At 41.6% G+C, this 14,126-nt stretch overlaps 1 protein-coding gene across 2 annotated transcripts in view; it reads left to right on the top strand.

Moving 5' to 3' along the window:
• COL8A1 (collagen type VIII alpha 1 chain) overlaps nt 1-14,126 on the top strand; it is a 91,169-nt gene that overhangs the window by 51,711 nt on the left and 25,332 nt on the right. For both annotated transcript variants that reach the window (XM_074897954.1, XM_074897960.1), the window contains one exon: nt 4,555-4,667. The gene's annotated coding sequence lies outside the window, so the exon portion shown is untranslated. The remainder of the gene's footprint in view (nt 1-4,554; nt 4,668-14,126) is intronic.

Here is a 14,126-nt window from a genome sequence, read left to right as displayed (position 1 = left end):
TGATTCTCCTACAGAGGCATTTGCAGCAATTGACCAGATTCCTCTTTTCTCCCTCAAACAACAGATTGAAATATTTCACTAAGTAGATCCAGTTCAATGCAGACCTCATTCCACAAAAGTCATTTGCATTTGGACTGAATATTGAATCAGCGAGACTTAAGTATATGCTTAAAATAGAAGTTATATTTATGCGACTACTTAAATTAACCAGGGCTCATGCTGTTCCTGTGTTAAGAGAGAGAATACAGTGATTTTCTGCCTTTCTGCTTTTGCCTTTCTGCACTTGAATTGCAAACACAAAATGTTGTTTTCCATACCCAGGCAGCAGAGTGGGAGGGAGAGGAGGGCACATGCCACCTTAATGTATTTGAAGATCTACTACACAGAAAACTTAATTCTCCCCTCTTCTTTCAGCTACAGCTTTGCACTAAGTAATTTTAAATGCAGAACGATGAAATGTAACTCTACCAATCAGGAAATCTAATGCTTAAGTTTCCTCTTGGGAATGGTTTCTCTCATTCTTCTCTCTCCTTCAGATTCACTCCCTTCCTTGCTTCTCCAGGAAGACTTCTTGGGACTTATTTTCTCCATAACAAATAAAAACAGCCTTGTAAGTTCCCCAATATTATAGCTTTAGACTTGGAACTTTTCTAAATAGTCCATATATATATATATATATATATATATAAGGATCTCCATGTGATTGACTAACACAGGGGAGATGGGGATTGTATCAGTAGGAAATGTTTAATGAGATTATTTTTTCAGATTAAAAATATGTATGTTGCACCATTATAGGTTTTCAGGTCTGAAAGTAGTTAACTGGAAGAGTGCATCAGATCAGTCTCAGGGCATGAAGAGCTGGGTAATAATATTAGATGAGTTTTAAAGAGGACAAGATCTCAAAGTGGCCAGGAGTTCCTTTCAGAAAAAATCAGTGTGAGCCTGTTGAGTGATTTACTGGAGCCAAAATTTGGCTTTTGATTGGTTACACTGTGTAGCAGAACCAAACTCTCAGCACTGGCCAAGGGTATCCTTGGAGCAGGCAAAGCAGGCAGGGGTAGCAGTGGTGGTCTGGGATGGGGAAAGGCACACCAGAGGGAAAGGCGGGGACTGTGTCAGTGATGTTGTGGGGGCTTTTGGAGTGTATGTGTGGGGAGGTTGTAAGGGGACAGGGCATTTTTTCTGCTCCTACAGTTGCCTCTTCTCCTTGGCACCACCCTCCCCCCCTTCCCCTCCCCTCCCCTCATCTCCCCTTCCCTTCCCCCACCATCACCATCTACACATTTTTCTGTACCTTCTTCATTGTCAAGGTGTTGGGATTCTAGAGGGCTTTCTGCGAGAGAATGGCCATGTGAGCAATCCTGTGTGAGAACAAGACTGATAAGAGCCTCAGCCGAGCGAGAATGCGATAAGGATGTGACCCTGAATGAGGGGGGAGAAACTCGACGAGACAAACCACCCCGGGAAGGGGTTGGGACGGAAGAGGAAGTTCCACAAGGCAGGAAGCCTGGCAAGGCTGATGTGGCACTTTTTATCCAATCATAGGAAGGTTTAAAGCGCAGGCTAAGTTAACTGTCCAATCTTGAGGACTTGTACTGCATGTTACTCACGTGTGCGGGAGAACATTATAAAAGGGCTTTCTTAGTTGTAATAAACGGGCATTGCTTGATCACATTGGTCCTGTGCGTGCTCAGCTCTCCCGCATCAAGGAAGGGTCAGTTCCTGGTTTGGAGGGACAGGAACTAGGACAGGACCAGGGCAGAAAGCCAAAGAAATCCTGCTGTGGCTGGAGGTAGAAAGGGCAGATGTGATCACTACTACTGCTGCTGTATTGTGTCCCTCTGGTACACGCTGGCACTCCTTTACGCTCTCTCTAATCCCACAAAGGCAGTCGCAGCAGCATAGATGGTACAAACAGGCGGCAGGAACGAGCTGCTTGGCTGAAATGCCTAATCCCTCTCTCTGCAGGCACAGGCGAAGTAGCCTGCCGACCCCTTCAGTCTGGCACCTTTCCATTTTGCTATTTGTCCTGGTTGGAAACACATCCTGTGCCCCATACCACCACCTGGAACACTATCCTGGGCCCTGAAAAACAAGTCTTATGGCTTCACCATGCAACAATACAACATCCTACTAGGAGGGGAACGAGCGAGAGGCTGTGTGGTGCTTAGTTGCCAGCTGGGGTAAACCACAACACTGTTCAAAGCAAATTCTGACTTCATGCCTTTCCTTCATCCACATAAGAAGCTGAGCCAAAGTACCAAACCTAAACACCTGCAAGCTGCAGGGGAGTTTATATTCAGAGCTGAACTGTGGAGCCCAGAACCATCTCTAAAAGTGTTGAATGGGTGTAGATGTGTTCTGAATTATTGACTCATTGTTTGAAGGAGAAGGCCTGCTTGGCAGGATAAACAATAAAAAGCCACTCTTATAAAACTAGGAAGCAAATGGCAATGAGGATGAGCATAATGCACTGGCAATTTCTGCACTCCAGGCTTTAGAGTCCTCTCAGAAAGGTGCCAAATGCAGATTTCTTTGTACAGCTCAGATGAATTGGATGGAACCAATTGCAAATAATCCACAGTACTTGGGCATTGTCTCCTGTCAGTTCCACACGTGGCAGCGCACCTGCTGAACTGCACCACAAACTGAGCAGGGGTCTGCTTGCAAGAGGTGGGGGAGAGTCAAGAGAAAATCACCACAGACATCTACCAAAGCAAAGGCAGATCAGGGGCCAGTGCTAGATCTGGTATTGCCAGAGAATTGACCTGACAGTTGTTACAGAGATTTGTTAAAGCTGACAGCAGAGTCCAGAAAGCTTTGTCATCACGAATCTAATCCCTAATCGAAACCAAAGGGCCTGGAAAGCAGCCAGTTACTTCTGCGAGGGCTCTGGTCTGTGTGAGGAGGGTACCCGCCTGGCTGCCATCATGCGGCAGCTCTCAGAGCCATGCTGTGGCTGGGTGGGCAGCCAGAGCCACCTGAAGTGGAGAAACAGTTTCCACCCAATGACCAGAAATTCAAGGGCTGGTCAGCAACACTGAGATACTGACTGGAGTCAAGATCTGGAGATACCTGGACTAATGTTGTGAGATCTCCTTTCTGGCAGAAAATGCTCCTCTGTGCACAAGATTCAAGCTTCTTTTGTAAAAAATGTTCTGTTTTGACTGAAATTGAATTAATTATTTTGTCAGATTTGAAAGCAAGAGACCTTACAGTAGCCCAGGTGTGGCATTCAGATGAAACAGGGGGTAGCAGGCATGTTTCAAGTGGGCTTGAATAAATCTGAGGTAAAACAGTCAAGCTACCTGCAGGGTTCCCTTGTAAAATCAGTACTGTGTTTTGGCTCTCCTCCTTCCCCAAATGCTTCCTCCCTCTAAGGTTAGCATAGTCTCGTGGTGGCCGGGCCACCCACAGCACAGCTCCCTGGGGCCCACTGAGTCCTGGGGTACACAGCACTGCTGAAGCTCAGCTGTGCAGATGTTAGGAGCCACTATTCCCGAGTTTTCATTTTGCTCTGGCTAATAAAATGCTTAAAGTAAATGGAGAGATACCTTTGGGTGTCTTTGGCTCTCTGGAGTTACTCTGACTGCTAGGAAACTAGTGGCTCTGCAGTAAAATCACAGGCAAGGAAGATCTTAGGCCAAATAGCTCAATTTTCAACTACAAAGCTGATTCCCCTGCTTATCAAAGGGCTGCTTTTCTGGAGCACAGGTCTCCAGAATTCACCACCCAGGACTGTATCACATTGAATCCTAAATGTCTGGATGGCAGCTGAGCCCATCAAATCCCAGAGGCTCTTCCCAGCCATGTCAGCGGGATTTGGGTCAGGCAAAGTAGATATGACTTGGTAGCAGCTGCATGAGAGTGATTAGGTTATAAAAATCGATGAGTGTATTTTATATTTCTGTAGGACATTAGCACTGCCTGCAGCTCCCCTTGTTAGCACCCTCCCATGAGGAGTGCCGTCACGCCTGGGACTTCGTGTGGCCGTTCCAAGCACCTCCTATCAATCCAAGCCTCTTGGGAACTAATGACTTTATGCTGCACATTGCATGAAAGGGTTCGTATGTACATTTCCATGGGCGCAATACACGTAGAGAAAAATGAGATTAAGTAAAAGTGTTTCAGCTGCCCTTCAAACTGATAATTTTATACCTAGTAATCTGAAAAAGCTACGCAGTGTCTCTGCGGAAGGGTGGGAACAAGGCTCAAGGCACTTTGCTTGAAATCCAATCCCATATTTTGATTTACAGCATAATTATTACAAGATTGCCAACACAAATACCAAACATTAGGATTTTTAGTCCATATTCAAACTGCTACATCAGTTTTCACAAGCACTGAGGAATTAAAAAGACTACTCAAAGTGAATGAGTTGCCAGGTTGTCATACTTCTGAACAGCAGACCTTGAATAAGCCTGAATATGGAGTTAAAAGACAATGTTAAGCCACTGTGTTTGAAAATCTTGGCCAATAGTCCTTAATATTTTTGTAAAAAAAAAGGATAGTGTGCTCATACATTTCTTACAAGCTTTCTTTTCCCCCTAGGGACCAACTTAAAATCAACAAAGTAACAACGGGCCTAACACAATCAGGAAATCTAGGTCTCTTAAAGTGAAAAGCAAACAACCTGTCCTTCTGCCCCTTCCTGAAATCTAAATGTAAGTATATCCAGCTTTGAAATCCTAAATGAGTTATACATATTGCCAAAAAAAAAGGAGCAAAGTCTTAATACTGAAGTTGTCTTAAAGCTACCATATGCATGGGATTTGATAAGTTAATTCAAGTGTTTGCTGTACACGAAAGCTTTTTAATTTTGAGTAGAAAAATAGATGGTACACAAATTTTGGTGATCATCCTCAGCAGCACTTTTTTCCCTAGATAATTAAAGAAATCTACCCTTTCAGTCATTCTACATTGTTTAATAGGAGAGAGCATGGAATTTTGGCATTTCATGTTTGTTTAAAGAATCTTGTTTTAAATCTATTTTTACGGTCAGGAAAGAGTAAGGAAAAAAGAAACGTCAAAAAAGATTATATCCTGGGAACAGAATGAACCATGCTATTGATGTGCTTTTGATACCCTAAATGCATATGTACACGTGTCTGCTTCTGTATATATGCACATGCAAAAATAAACAGCAGCAACAGTCATTGGGAAATCCATGTTTAATACAATGTTTAGTTTGCTCAATAATGGGAAGAATATGTTAAACATCATTCTGAGCCTTAATGGAAAAGTTTCTGACAACTAGACATTAGCTCATAGTATCCACAGTCATCTTATGCCTATGATTATTGTTTGTTATCAAGTGTGACTTTTGGAAGAAAAAATGCATTATTGCTTAACAAGCTGCATTGCAGTAGTGTTCTGCACTCTGTTTTGGTTTCTAGATAGCTAATTAAAAGAACCCACATGTTAAGAATTAATCACGTAAATTCCTTGGACTTTCTGAACATCTTTTAAGGAAGATGAGTGCCACATTCGATCCAGTTTCTCCCTTGCGGAGAAATCCTACGCAACGTGTCTGAAATGAAACTGGTAGAGTCACATAAACATGACTCTAGAAACACAGACCCCGGCTCTGTGAACCCACAGAACTTCTCCAGGCTCTGGGGTGGGCTGGTGCTGCTACTCCAGGCTACCAGCATCTCTTGGCAGTGGCCGCCCCTGGAGCTGTCCCTGGTAACCATCTCACCCGGCATTGGCTGCTGCCACCCACCCTACCTCGGGTGCTATAAAAGCCTAAGGAAAAAAAAAGAAACAAAACAACAACAACAACAAAAATCGTATAGCCCAAGGCTCCAGCTCACAAAATATTAATAGAGAATAAAACACTTCCCAGCTCGTATTTACATTCTCCCAGAGCATCTATAAGAAAATTTGAGAGCCCAATCCACCCAGCAATACAACAGCCATCCAAGGATGGCAGTGGCCTTTGGTAACTCGGCTGCAAAGTTTTGATAGCAGTTGATAAAAAGACTGTATAAGAGCACTGCTTCTTTTGTAAGTAATTTCTTCAAACCTTTCAACAAAGATCTGGTGTTATAGAATAATATGGATCACTTTAAAAAAAAAAAAAGTATCACATGTTCAGCATTTTAGAGTCCTTCACCTACAGCAGATGAAACAGTAATAGCAGCTATTGAATATACTTTCTACACAGAAAAAAGCAAGAGTTAAGCTAAGCATTACAAATTAGCACCTGCTAATTTTCATGTGTGGAAAAATTGCTTTGAGAAAAACAAACACTGTCCTCAAGAATTCACAGATATCAGGGACAGAGAATTAAAGGGAAAAAAGCCTTTTAAAAGGGTTGAAAGTTCTGGGAAATGTTATTATTTCCTTTTTAAAAATCTATTCCAGTGAATAGAGAAGAATTTCAGCAAAACATTCAGATCTGGATAGAAATATCCCTCAAATTAAAAGGAAACAAAGCCCTTTATCTGTAGGAAGAATACAGAAAATTTTCAGACTTGAGCATCAACTGGCAGATAGACTTGAAAGACATTTGGGTCCAATAGAAGTCCTGAGCTGCTACCAAAATCAACAGTCTAATTGTCTCAGCTGAAACTGGGGCTTAGCTTTTGGGTTTCCTGTAACTAAATCTTGCCACAAACAGCTCTGCTAAGTTTTTCCTCTAATAAAATAAAATACAGCAAAATTAAGATAAATACAAGAGACAATGAAGATAAGAATGTAGTTCCCAACATAAGGCAGGGAGCAGATGTTAGAGAAAACTCCTGAAGATATCAAAATAGTACTTGTCAGTTCTAAATGGTCAATATGACAATTCTTTAAAAATAAACAATCAAACATCTGAAAGTAATTGCTAGACTAAGGGATTTAAGTTTATTTTATTTAAGCAATAAGGTATTTTAAAAATGTACTCAAAATGTCTAGTTTGCTTCAAATTGCTTTGGTTTTCTGCACAGTGTCATGGTAGTCACTACCCACCCAAATGTGGTATTTTAATAATATTTTTAAATTTAAAAATGACAACTGAAATGAAGAAAGCAAAACTATTCAGAAAAGTTACCAGAATGCACAGTTTTACTTCAAACACTTTCTAATCTGATCAGGAAGCAGAATGAAAAAAATGCCTCGTGCTGAATTCAGAGACACTGAGTCAGGTGATAACGTTATACAATTTTTTGTGGGTTTACTGAGGTCATATCTCAAACTCAAAAGAAAAACTAAGCCACTGAAAGTAATGTTTCAGTTTATATAGTCCAGTATTCTTTCTGTCTATCCTTTTTCCCATTAAACTGCATTTTATGCCTCTTCTTGAACATAGTCATCTTCTCTCTCCTCAGTTCCGTCCTCATCTTCTCGTGCTTTATGTTCCTCCATTCAATCCCTGCTTATCTGATAATAAGGATTAGTTTACCAGTCTGCCTTTTCCCTGTCTGACTTGGGGAGCTGGAAGTACTGGATGATTTTAGTGGAACTTAAACCTCAAATTACACATGTGTTTATGGAAATGTTACCTTACATTTCCAGGACCATTGATTTTAAACAGGAGTCAGCTGCTGGACTCCTTTAGTAACTCATGAAAACCTAGCTTCAGATTCCTCTCAGCAGCTCGGATGGGAGGAAATTAAAGGGGAATTACAAAAGAAAAATCCTTTCCAAACATAGCAGTGTTATTCAATAGCTTAGAAATTTACTTCTCTTTTCCTGTTGGTGAATGTGGTTTCTTTTACTAATCCAAGCATTATTGTGAATAAACCCAATGGTTGCTTTTGTCTGTGTTTTGAAGAAGAGCAACTTGTTTAGGGCTTGAGTAGCGATAACTGACACATAAAGCTCCAGTATAAAGGAATACAGAAAGAGATATCCACAAACCATTAGAATGGGGGATATTCCACAGACACCTCCTGCTTGCTGTTAGGAACCATGATGACAAGTTTATGCTCCCTGTGGGTGCAAAGCAGAGACCTGAAGGACCTGCTGCTCATTAAATGCTTTGCTTCTCCAGTCCCCAGCTCCCCAGACATCCTCACCTGTGCACACATGTACACACTTTGGGTCCCTGGTGACAGGTTCATTGGTACTTTGGTGATACACAGTGGCTGCCCCTTCACAAAGTGAGGAGAAGAAGCTAACTCAAGGTTGCTCAGGCTGAAAAGCAACTTCAAGCCAGTAGGCCACAGATTTTTCTACTGATAACAGGAAATTCATGGAAGACTAGCGCAATGTGCCTGTCCGATTTGGGAAACAGTCCAAACAGAAACTCTTCTTCTGGGTTTTGCATTAAGCATAAATCCTCCTGTCTGTGTGCTGAAGAATATGGGTTACTAACAGCTCAGGAACAGTCACACACAGAGCATATAGCTGCAGTCATCACTTTGCAAATGCTTTCCACGCATTTTCCACAGCTTCCATGTTCAGGGAAAAGTAGCACTAGTGAAGAGTCTTCTTTCAAAAGCCTCATTGACATAACTTATCAATGTCAGATTCCTTGTGAACTCACTGAGTTTCTTCAGGAAACACCAATGTATTTTCTATGCATGAGTCTCTCTGGAAATGTCGCCTTTTAAGATAGTTTTCTAGACCCTAAGGAGTTCAGACACTGAGCTTTATTAATACCTTTCTCTTGCAAAGTTCAGGGCATGCTACCACAGAATGAAATTAAATTTGAAGTATAGTCAGAAGAATTACCCAGCTAATAATGACAGTTCAGCTAAAATATTTGTTATAGAGTTCAACCTTCTATTTAGTTTCAAAGGAGTTCAAGGTAGTTGTTGGGTTTATTTAAGTAACAGGTTAAGGATATCCTTTTTCAATTGCAAAAGTTAAGCAAATACTGTCAAATATTACAGTTCATAGTAGTCTGGCATAGCAAAAATTTCACAGAATCACAGAACAGTTGTGGTTGGAAGGTGCCGCTGGAGCAGGTCATCTTGTCCAACCTCCCTGCTCAAGTAGGAACATCTACACCAGTTGCCCAGGACCATGTCCAAAAAGATTCTGAATTATCTCCAAGGATGGAGACTCCACAACCTCCCTGGGCAAGCTGTGACAGTGCCCAGTCACCCTCACTTTTCTACTCACTCTACTTTCTCTCACAATTTCTACTTCACACATCTGAAATTTCCCCCGTACTTGTTCACTGCAACAGCCTACCTCATGATTTACAAGGGGCGGATGAATGTTGGAGCATGATGCTGAAATCAGGGATGTTTTAGTTGAGCAGCTGACGCGGTAGTTTACTGAATGCATTTTTGGACCATTTACTCTGTATTGCTGGTGTAAATGGGGGATGGTGTAAGTGGAGTCAGCTATGCAGCGGCGTGGTGTCAGCGCACATCGTGGGAATGGGAGCCCTGCCAGCTGGTGGCACAGCTCAGGCTTTCTGTAGAATAATTGCTTTGGGTGCAAACGGCTATTTCATGCTACTTTGCTTGCATTACAGCTATTTTTAAGCCATCCACAACATGGACACTTAGTATTTTGAACCTCCAGAAGGTCTGGAATGTGCTCAGGTCCCCCCTCTGGGGCTGTGTTTGTGAAGCTGTCCCTTGATACATGACAAACTGGAAAGGCAAAGAAAAGGCACCAGCACGGAGCCTGTGCTGACAGTGTAAATAGAAATCTGAGTTCAGCGGACAAGGTTCACAGTTTGCAGTGAAAGGTCATAAGGATTTTAAGCATTTTTGGTATTTTGTCTCCACTGTCTGCACAGTATCAAGCAAATAAAAAAAACCCTGACAGACAGCTTCCAATTCTGTATACTTGGCATCCTTGCTCAGCCCGAAGGAACATGGGAAGCTCTGTGTTTGGCATTCTACAATTATTTGAGGACACGCCACCCTAGCAAAGCTTTAACACTTACTCAGCCCCGACTTGCCTGGTATTTTTTCATGTGACATTTGATAGGCTAAAAGGCTTACCCAGCTTCAGCTAAGCCAAGTGGCCTGCAGTTTTCTTGCTGAAAATGCAGTATCAAATTTAGCATTATGAGGAAGAGTCCTAAAATGTTAACTCTCAACAGGTTATGTTCCTCTTTCCCCAGCCAATGTGCAGTCACATTAAAATATCAAATGCTTTTATGAGAAATCTCCTACAGTCTGTAGTTGAACCAAAAGAGACTTGGAGGAGTCTGATTTTTTATCATTATTTTTATTATAATTTTTGCCTGCAGTGAGTTCATTCCCTCCTCTGGATATTATTATAACATCTCCTTTTAGGAAAGGTTTAGTGCTGGCCTGTGAAACACTGACAATGACATTTTTGTTTCCTGGACTTAACTAAATTTAAGCCAAGTGGAGACTTTTCCTGGAGGTATGTAACCACAGAAATCTAAAGAAGAGTTTTATTACCTGTGCACCTAAGAAGTGAGTGCAACCACTGATTTTTGTAAAATCCCTCCTTCCAGTATTCAGGTCTGTACTGCTGAAACAACAAACAAGAAAAAAACCCTCCCATATTACTTTTGTCTTTGGGTGCATCTCTCCTGGGCTCAGAATATTCAGAGATATTTTAGGAGTGTGACTGGGATTAAATAGTAAAAATAGTAAAAATAGGACAGTGAGCCAGATATTGGACAAATTTCTTGCAAAGTGTATTCTTTTAATCTTCCAAATTAGCTTTTTCTTTGTGTTCCTAGCTCTGCAACTCCTGGGGTACCTCGGCGTGACCATATATTAGAAGTTTGTTGTGCACACAGTGAGCGCTAAACACTCAAGCCCAAGTTGTGCCTAGAGGTGCTGAGGGGTGCCTGGTGGGGTTTTCCCTGTAACTCCCACTGACATACCTGACAATGTCATGAGGGATTTATTTTCAATCTTAGACACTTGGATCCTTTGCGAACCTTGTTCTTCAGGCTCAGGCAGAATACCTGTTTGAGCTGCTGTGCAACATACTCCTTCATACCCTTCTTGAGACAGATATTTTTGTATCTTGAGATACAAAACATATTTTGTTGTTGGGTCCCTTCCTTAAATTTTCCTTACTGTACCTGAAACCTGATGTCCATTCTGCCTGGCCTAAAAGTATAGTAGTTATCTGCACAAGTATTCGGTGGTTGTGAAGAGCTGAAGATAGAAGGTGTCTACAGACAATCCTCCTTTGACTTCCTTCTCTTTTTAATTTCCTCTCCCCCCTCACTTTTTACTTAGATATAGACAATTTTGCTCTGAGGTTTAGCAGTGCTGAATGGTGCACAACAGATGCCTGAATGTATATGTTATCTCCTCCTACCATGGTCAAGTGTGGAATACAAACTATGCCACGTGTGATTAAACCTAGCCAGGAATGAATAAGATCCCTAAATGGGAGGTATAACTGCATAGCAGCTGCAGACACACTCAAAATTAATTCCTTTTCTTCCCTAAGTATAGAAAGATTGAGATCAAAGGGCTGGTGCTCACTATTTTCTACCCACCAGCAGAAAAATCTGCAGATTTTGATGTGCTCAGAGCAAAGCACAATCCAACGTGATACATTTCTAGGATAGCTAGAAAACAAAGTCCCTTGACTTTTGACAAACAAGAGATAGTGTTTGAAAAGCTAAACACAGACTAAAAGACAGGAAACCTGACAGGACTAAAAGGAAAGGTATTTGTTAATGCTCAGCTTATATCATATTTGACCTGGCCAATACCAGGAATATGCTGTTTGCAGTGAGCTGTCTGTAGGTGACTGAAGTAACTGAGAGAAGAGAGGACCCTCCTCATTCAAAGACACAGGTGAACAACATGTCTTAAGATAAGATTCTACCTTTACAAGAAATATCTTTATAATTGATCATGACATGATAGTTCTGAATCAGAGGCAGTGTAACACAGCTGTGTCCCAGCCAACACGGGCCATAACACCTATGGAAAGGATAATTATGTGAACATGTTTTTGTTATTTTGCTTTTAAAAAAAAAATTGCAAGCGGAGTGTTAGACCTGTGTCTGTGCTTAGCGGATGGCTCACGCCACCTACGGGGCAGTTTCGGTAGCTCGCAAGGACTCCCCGTAGAAACCCAACATAGTTTTTCATACTGATCAAAAATTGCTCCAACAAACATTTGAATTGGCTGTACTACCTGTCAGTATTTAAATATATATACATCGATAATAAACCTTCGATCTTCAGATGCACTGCTACAACACTGGACATTCAGTGTGATTGATTTTATACATACACTTGCTAACAATCCAAGGACACATACATAAACATCTAATTATCTTTTGATTATTGCCACAAATTAGTTAACGGTGACTGTAACTGGAATTAGAAAAATTATACAAGATGAGTTTTAATTGCCAAGCCCATTTTGTCTACTGAAAACTGCAGCAGAGAATCTAATAAAACTCCAAACAAAGCTTACAAAGATACAGTTGGTTGTCAGAGCTGACTATCCCTGCCCAATGCAGTGTCTGCATTAAGCCTGGATAGATACCAGTGTGTGGGTCTGGTGCTAAATGAAAAATGTCTGAGATTATAGTTGTAGAAATAGTACCTTTTCCTTAGGAATAACAGTATTTTCTTTATACAACCATGCAAAGTGTCAGCCTTTCTACTGCTTTCAGAGGCCTGTTTTGATCACTCACTTCAGCTCTTTTTTCACTTGTTAGCACTACCTAGTGATTAAGTGATAACGAGTTCCAAAAGCAGGGCACAGCCTGAGCAGCTGAGCTTGAAGGTGGGGCAACTGATTGTGACAGGAGTCCTTTCCCCAGCCCCATGGCAGCAAAGGGCTAAGGCACAGGGGCTGGGGCAGCCTCCAGGACAGCAGAGCCCAGGGGCTTGCTCTGCCACCTTGGGATAGGGTGGAGGTGGAGGAACCAGCAACCGAGTGGGTGAAGACACAAAGACTGCAGCATCCCTTCCCCAACCAGCTGGAGCACTGGAAACAGCCTGTGGCAGGAGGCTAGTGCACACGAAAGACATGGCCTGCCCTTGGTGCTTTACCCAAATCATGCCCTGTTTTGTTTTCTTTCTTCCTTCGGCAGAACTGGGCTGCTTACAGCATGACAAGGACCTACGTGATTAAAAACTGAAGTTAAAACAAACAATTAGTCCAGACTTTATTACACTCTTTTTTTTAATGGACTATTCGGCACCAGGCTAGTGCGATTTTCGGTCAGTGCTGCTTTACCATCTTCACCTCCTTCTCCCCAAGACACTTGCAGTCTCACTGAATGCTGTATTGGAAAGTTGGCAGTAAGGAAGGCCTCTCCACTGTTTCACAGGAGATGGACTAGCTACAAACAAGAAGCAGTTGTTCTTTCTGCTCAGCCATGTTATCCCAATTATACCCAGGGACAATGCCATTGGTACAAAGGAAAATTCTTCTAAATTACACAACTCAAAGATGAGTATCAGGGCCTAAAACTTTAGTCCTCTCTCACAGTGTGTAGGGTTGCTGTAAAGTTTCCTTCCAGTAAGACACATTTCTTACAGTTTCTAGGTTGGTTTTCTTTTGCTTTGTTTTAAGAGAAGCACACTTTTTTTCTAGGACTAAAGCATTTCTGGAAAAGACTCTGAAAAAGGCTGCTCTGGTGGTTTTAAAACTGGTGTGAATAGGTACCTTACATAAGCAAGCTAATTTCAGGTGGCTTCAAAACATACAAAATAGTGATCTAATTCAGGATAAAAGATAATGCCATGACAAAGAAATGTGTCCCTTTAATTGTAAAGTACTATTCCATGGCACCACAGACTGAAAAGGCAAATGTTCTTGAGAGGTGTTGTAATTAAAGGCATAGGGAGGATGCTTGGGAGGGGGTAGGGGGTGGGGGTGTTTAAAATAGAGTTCAGGGATTGCATTTACAGAAGCCAAACAATGAGTTCAGAAGAAGCAATAGCATGTAGAATGTAAGTAATACAGTGAGGATTTAAGAAAAAATGGGTATAGCACCTAAACTTTCTTATTAACTGCAACTCCAGTTCTAATTTGCATGGATGAAGTAAAGTAAGTGATGTGAATAATTGCTTTAGAACTATAATATATACAAAAGCAAGGCCAGAAAAAAAGAGCAGACAAAATATGGCACCTAGCATGAATAAAAAAAGCAGCTCCACTCCTGGAGTCCCCAGAGACAAATCCATCTGATTTTGCTTAAGCAATCAATGGGGGGGTGGGGGGGTGTCCTCTTTTAATTTCTTTTTTGGCCTCCACTA

Source organism: Athene noctua, chromosome 1 (genome assembly GCF_965140245.1).
Source record: "Athene noctua chromosome 1, bAthNoc1.hap1.1, whole genome shotgun sequence".
In the NCBI taxonomy this organism is placed as follows: domain Eukaryota; kingdom Metazoa; phylum Chordata; class Aves; order Strigiformes; family Strigidae; genus Athene; species Athene noctua.
This window is presented reverse-complemented; position numbering and strand designations above follow the sequence as displayed.